The following is a 6,785-nucleotide window of genomic DNA, read 5'->3' as shown; positions in this document are numbered from 1 at the left end:
AAGTGGGCAGGGTTAAAGTTCAGAGTACCAAGATTGGAGCAGAGAGGTGCGGGTTCGATCACAGCTCTATACGCCAGTTTCTGGTCAGAATCGGCAAGGAGGCCGGGCGGTTAAGCACAGCAGAATTGTAGCAGTGCGTTGCGAGTTCGAGACCGCAACAAGCTGTGAATGTTCTGCGATGTTACGAATCGGCAAGAGGCCTACGGCCTAATAAACGCTGAAACCGCTATTATTATTATTATTATTATTATTATTATTATATTATTATACATTATTATTTATATATTAATATATAAATTATATTGTGTATTTTTAATACTAATATATTAGGTACTATCAATACGCTGCGGTAGAAAGGATTACAGATTTTTACATTAATTCGTTTTAACTAAAACAAATAAGTGCATTTTTTTAAGTAACCTTGTAACTCATAAGTCAATCAATTCTGACCGGATTTGCTTGAATTTCGGAATATAAGTAGGTATTCAATACGCTGCAGTAAGAATTATTACAGATTTTTAAAAGTAATGTTTTTAGTATAAAACACTCGGCAACAGCGCACTGATTTGCACAGCTGCATTGGGGACCGGTATCCGGTAATCCTATGCTCTATATTTGGGTGTCCATACGATGCGTTCAAAATGTGGCTGAGTGTTTTTTTTAATCAAAATTAAGTGATGTGTCTTTCTAATACTTATAAAATAAATAGCAAAGGCATATGGTAATGTAGGCATATGGGGCAGGGTGGCCCAGTGGTTAAAGTTCAGAGTACCAGGATTGGAGCAGAGAGGCGCGGGTTCGATCCCAGCTCTGCGCGCCAGCTTCTGGGCAGAAACGGCGAGGAGGCCGGGCGGTTAAGCGCAGCAGAATTGGAGCAGTGAGTTGTGTGTTCGAAAGCACATCAAGCTGCGAATGTTCTGCGATGTTAAGAATCGGCGACAGGCCCACGGCTTACTAAACGCTGAAACCGCTTTTATCATATGCTATGACAGAATTTACATGGGAATACACTATTAAATGATGAATGGTCAGATTTCGGCTTCATTGGTGCGGTGGTCGTATGATAAATTAGAACATGATGTGAGCTGTGGGCTCGAGACCCAGCTTGCTGTGAAAATCATGCGGTAACTAGAAATGGTTACATTCCAACCACGACTGAAACTTGAAACCTGACACCATTGCATTATACTATCAACACCACCACACCATTATTCCGATGCATCTATTATAATCTTGTAAGGTTGGCTTGCTAGAACCCGAAGGCGCAAATCTCTATTTCAATCTAGATGCACTAAATTATAACCTCTAGGCAATTTTCTGCTAATTAATCAACTAACCAATTATATACAATCAATTACCCGATTATATACATAATATATATTATCGACCCTTGCAGCCTAAATGTCGTTACATTGTGAGAAAATATCACACGTAACCCCGCAAGAAAATATATGGCGCTCCATAGTAGGTTTCGGGTAAACCTTTGATTATTTAAATTACATAAAACAATACTGATTACTTTTGAAATTTTAAATTAACGAGAATTTAGTGACAATATTGTGATTTATGCGCCTAAAAACGTAATATTGACGAAAAACGACTTCTGCCGACTACCGTTTTTGTTATTGCAAACAGCGGATCCCATTGTGCATCCCATCATTAACTTGTATATCGGTAACTGCAGCAGAAAGAATTTTTTGGCCTGTTAAAATATAAATTTGGTGGATTTGTAGCACTTAAATTTGTAGCAAATGAACTGCCTTAATATTATTCATTCAATTCCATATTTTAATCGTTACAAATGCTCATCTGAGTCTCTTTCTATGCCTTAAACGACATTCGCTTAAAATATCTTTCATATCTATATAGCCATGCACGTAAATTTGGGTGTCTTGTGGTTTCATAATATATACTCACACTTAAATACCATTTTTCACGGCGTAGTCACATGAGCAGAAAGAAAGGAACTAACTACACCGGCATAATTCTTCAGACAAGCAATAGAACGGCCTGTCAGTCAGTTAAAATTTATACACAAGTCTACGGTCATCGCTGCCAGCATTTCAGTATCTCACCTTCCGAGAGTACGTCTCCCATCGATTAGTGTAAGTTTTAGATCTATCTGAAGAAAACCGTTGAACTTGATAACATGGAACCATCGGAACAAGAATAATAATTAGGTTTGCAGATATTGAAAACATATATATATAATGAATTCATAGCAACCAAACAGCCAGGTGGCTCCCTAACAGCCTGGTGGCTCCCTAACAGCCAGGTGGCTCCCTAACAGCCAGGTGGCTCCCTAACAGCCAGGTGGCTCCCTAACAGCCAGGTGGCTCGATCCCTAACAGCCACTCGGCTCTCTAACAACCAGGTGGCTCTCTAACAACCAGGTGGCTCTCTAACAGCCAGGTGGCTCTCTAACAGCCAGGTGGCTCTCTAACAGCCAGGTGGCTCTCTAACAGCCAGGTGGCTCTCTAACAGCCAGGTACAGGCCCTGGTGTTATTAAGACGAAAGCTTCTCATGAAACTTGTTGAGTTAGTTATTGCTGCATGCATAAGTTCGCACAGTTAAACTTTAACGGGGAGCTAAGCAGCAAATTATTTAGGCAGGAATGAGTATTCTTATATCGAGGTATATGCTTAGCAATATTTTATTTTTGTCTTTTTCGCATATTAGGCAAATGGGGCAAGCAGTAACCGGGTGGCTGCTAGCTGCAATCAATTAAGCTACTGCAGATCAATCAATCAATTGGTCAATCAATTAAGCTACTGCCTAATCAGTTAAGTTACATTGCTAAGATTAACACACACTTTTATATTGCGTTGTCTTCCTTAAACCATGACGTATTTGACTGAAAAAAGCAATTGCGAAGAAAAAAATTGTCAATTTTTCGTTCAAGTAGTTTTCAAGATGTAGTTATGTGGTGTGACTTTCACCATCACTTATTTGAGAACACAGATGCAATGTTTCGGCACTCGACAATAATAGAAAATTTCAGTTTGAGGCGTATGCTCTGGATCAGTTGTTATTAGAGCGATTTATGCACGTATGTCTCAGGTTCTAATTTTTAATTCATCGCACCAACTGGATAAATTTGTGGAACGGAAGATTGTGAAATAAGAGAATCGAATTGAGTTTCTTGGTTAGGCCAGGTGGTCGTCGTCGAATGGCTCACAAGGTTAACGCATTGTAATATCATTAATTACGACGCTGGGACGAAATCCCTTACGACAGTGGTGGTACAAGCAGAGACCAGGGCAGAGAAAGCAAGTTTATTCAAGGCAGGTTCACCAGAGACTGACTCGTCGGTGAAGACGAGGATTAGCTTAATGTACAATAGAAAACGTCCTATCTAATATTTACAGGGCTAACATGCGTGAATGTTTAGGCAATAGACTTCAGTATACAGCAAGCATTATATGAAAAGACATCAAGACCTAATTGTAAGTAAATGTATTCTTTGGATTCAGTTGCTTAGTGCTGTTTAATGTAGTATCATTAGGTTAGTATCTGGAGTCAAACATCATTATGAAATTGTTATTCGTTTATTATTAACTGTATGTTTTCAAATGAATTGATTCCGGAAATTGCACTCATAAGCAGCAACGTCGAAATTAACCTTTAATTGAAACGTCAATTTTGACAAAAGTTTTGGTTCACTTTTTCCTGTCACCGTTGGACGCAGAATTTTGAGGCTCATCAGCGGCAGCCTGAAGTCCAGCAGTCAGCACAGAACTTGCAGCCAAACCTTCACTGAGTTAGGCCGTAAGAAGGCTTATAGGAAAAGTTTCATTATTTTCTGCGAAATATTTTTTTTCGGAATTGTTTAGTCTATTAAGTTCAGTGAAAATTTACATTTCAGAATATTTGCAACGTATTATTTTTTACTTGGAATCTATGTCAATATTTGACGCCGCATAAATTAGACAGGGTTTCCAGGAAGTTTGATCTGAAAAAATATAAAAAGGTATACAGTACCTAAAATTTTTAAGTGACATATATACAATAATTTTCGGTATACGCAACCATCTAAACATTTATGTGTGATCTTAAATGCTGCTAAAATTTTCAATAACGGATAATCTATTGTTAAGGTACGTAGTGCATAATTGGTTTTTATCAAAGTTGGGATACGTGTAATATTTTACGTGATGTTTTAAGTCACCTCTGACGTGACTCCAAGGAGGCACGTGATGTACTTATTAATTGTTTATTTATCCACCCCGCGGAAACGTGCTTAGTATTCGGTCTGTTTATTTACGTTAATCTTCTTAGTCGATGAATTTTGAGATTTTAAACCATTTCAAATATGAAAAAGATTCACCAAATCAGATTACAGTACTTAGTCGGAATAGATTAGTATGAATGACCCTAAGCCAAAGATGGGCGATATCATAATGTCGTGTGTATATTGTGGCAAAAAGAATTAAATAAAAGTTATAATTGAATATATATAATGATGATAAAACTTCATACATAATAATACAAAAAATCAAACCATGTGCACTCGTAGCTCATGTTCTTACTCTGGACCCAAGATTCGGAGACTTTCTGAAATACATAAATTAACCCATATTGAGAACTTGTATTGACCTATGTCTAATCGATTTTGAATTGTCTGGAGACCATGGTTCTGCAAGCCTGCGACCTAATGATTTCTCTAACAATAGAAATGTTCGGTTTTTGACATACTCGTATGCCTGTTTGAGCGGCAATAGAATTAGCTCCTGCAAATATGGTTTTAGTTACAATTTCTGAGCATCCTGACGGCCGACAGCTTAATTATTGAAGATTGCACACTAAATTTATTCCCTGCCCCGGCTGTCGTGTTGATGTAGATTTGTAGACTATCTCGTGCTAGACGACTGAAGGAGAACGTGTTCAAACGGTATTCCATTTTTGAGCAGCTTATTTGATTCCCATTAGTATCGTATATTCCGCCATATTTTTTTATGTCACTCCAAAAATTTAGAGTGCAGTTGATAAATTGAAATCTTGAGAATAACTTCATTTTAGAACTCAATACTTACTATATAGCGGCTTACGGTGTATTGCAAAAAAAAAAAACATATGTTGACTGGTAGAGTGTGACCGGGTGGCGGCTGCCATCGTGTTTCTGCAGTATCTTGATTTTGTTAGGATTGACAGGCATTTGTTTATTGTGTGGTATTCTTTATACTATGACGTATATGACTGAAAATTTCAGTTGTAAAGGAAAATTTGCTAGTTTTTCCTTCAAATATCTTTAAAAGATGTTGTTACATGGTGTGACTTTCCTCGTCAATTCTTTTGGAACAAAGCAATTTTACGATGCAAGTTTTCGGTACTTGGCATTTATAGAAGGTTGCATGCTTTAGGTTTATGCTTAACATCGGTTGCAAATTCAATGATCAAAGAATAGCTTTCAGACTTGTGAACGCAGCTCTATGAAACTTGGTACACGTTTTCAGTAGGACCTAACGGAGATGTTTATAGCTCGTGAAAATTTTTTGAATTTTGCCTTTGTCCATCTACCGCCTGATTTTCTGGATCAAAAATCAACCATCCAGAAATTGACTGGGTAAATGAACCCTTTCCAAGTTAAAGAAACACCGAGCATCCCAGTTCTTGGAGTCTGTACGAGAATCATTTTTAATCCAGAACATCACCAAGCCAACCCATTTTAGGGGTAAACTGACTCCAAATTTTCTAGATCTAGTTTTTATTAGTGAAGAATCAATGCTAGATGAGCTTCGCCACGAGCCTCCGTTGGGCAAAAGCCCCCACCAATCATTATTTTTCAGAATAAAGTGCTGTGCAGAAAAGACGCTTCGGAAACGTGAACGGTTGAACTTTGCGAAAGGCGACTATGGTAAACTCTGTGATGTATTGCTTGAGGCGAATATTTCTGACTGTATTAAACACATGAATGTGGCTAATTCATGGTCATTTATCAATGGCACGGTTATGTCTGCATTTGATGCCTGTGTACCTAAGATTACGCTCGGAGGAGTAAAAATGAACAATGCAGTTATATATAGCTCAGCTTACGAACAAAAAGGAAGTCAACATGCATTATGTACGAGCTCGCAGCGATGCTGATTATAACCTGTATGCAAGAGCTCAAAATCAAGCTGGAAAAACAGTCGCATCGCCGTGAAAAACTTTGAAAAAAATATTGCAAAAAAATACAAAAAAGATCCCAAAAGTCTTTTTTTGTACGCTAGTTCAAAGTGTAAGAGAAACGACGGTATTTCTGATCTGCAAATAGACCAACGAAAGATATCCTCTGATGAGGGCAAAGCTAAGGTTCTAAATCAGTTCTTTAGCAGTGTCTTCACAGATGAGGACTCAAACAGTATTCCAGCTATTGAGTTGGATTAAACAGTATTCCGCCCAGTTGCCTCAAAGTTAACACAGTTTGAAATACACCAAGAAGAAGTTTTCAAGCGCCTGGTCCCTCTAAATCCCAACAAGTCATGTGGATCAGACAACTTTACCCTAGATTGCTCAAAGAATTAGCAACCGTCCTGGCCGGCCCTCTGACAGTATTCTTTCAAAAAACTTTGAACGAAGGAACTTTGTCGACCGATTACAAAGAAGATCGTGTAACACCCTTGCTCAAATAAGTGGATAAAAGTAGTAGCCCCGGTAACTATTGCCCTGTCAGTCTGACAAGTGTGAAATGTGGAAAACCGGGATGCAATAATTCAGAAATGCAATGGAATCATTCAGCGACTATAAAAGACCAGGCTCTCTTTTCTAATTTTGCTCACATTTTTATATTTATATCTAGAGGAAT

Source organism: Hyalella azteca, unplaced genomic scaffold (assembly GCF_000764305.2).
Source record: "Hyalella azteca isolate HAZT.00-mixed unplaced genomic scaffold, Hazt_2.0.2 contig16599, whole genome shotgun sequence".
NCBI lineage: Eukaryota > Metazoa > Arthropoda > Malacostraca > Amphipoda > Hyalellidae > Hyalella > Hyalella azteca.
Note: the sequence above shows the minus strand (reverse complement) of the source record.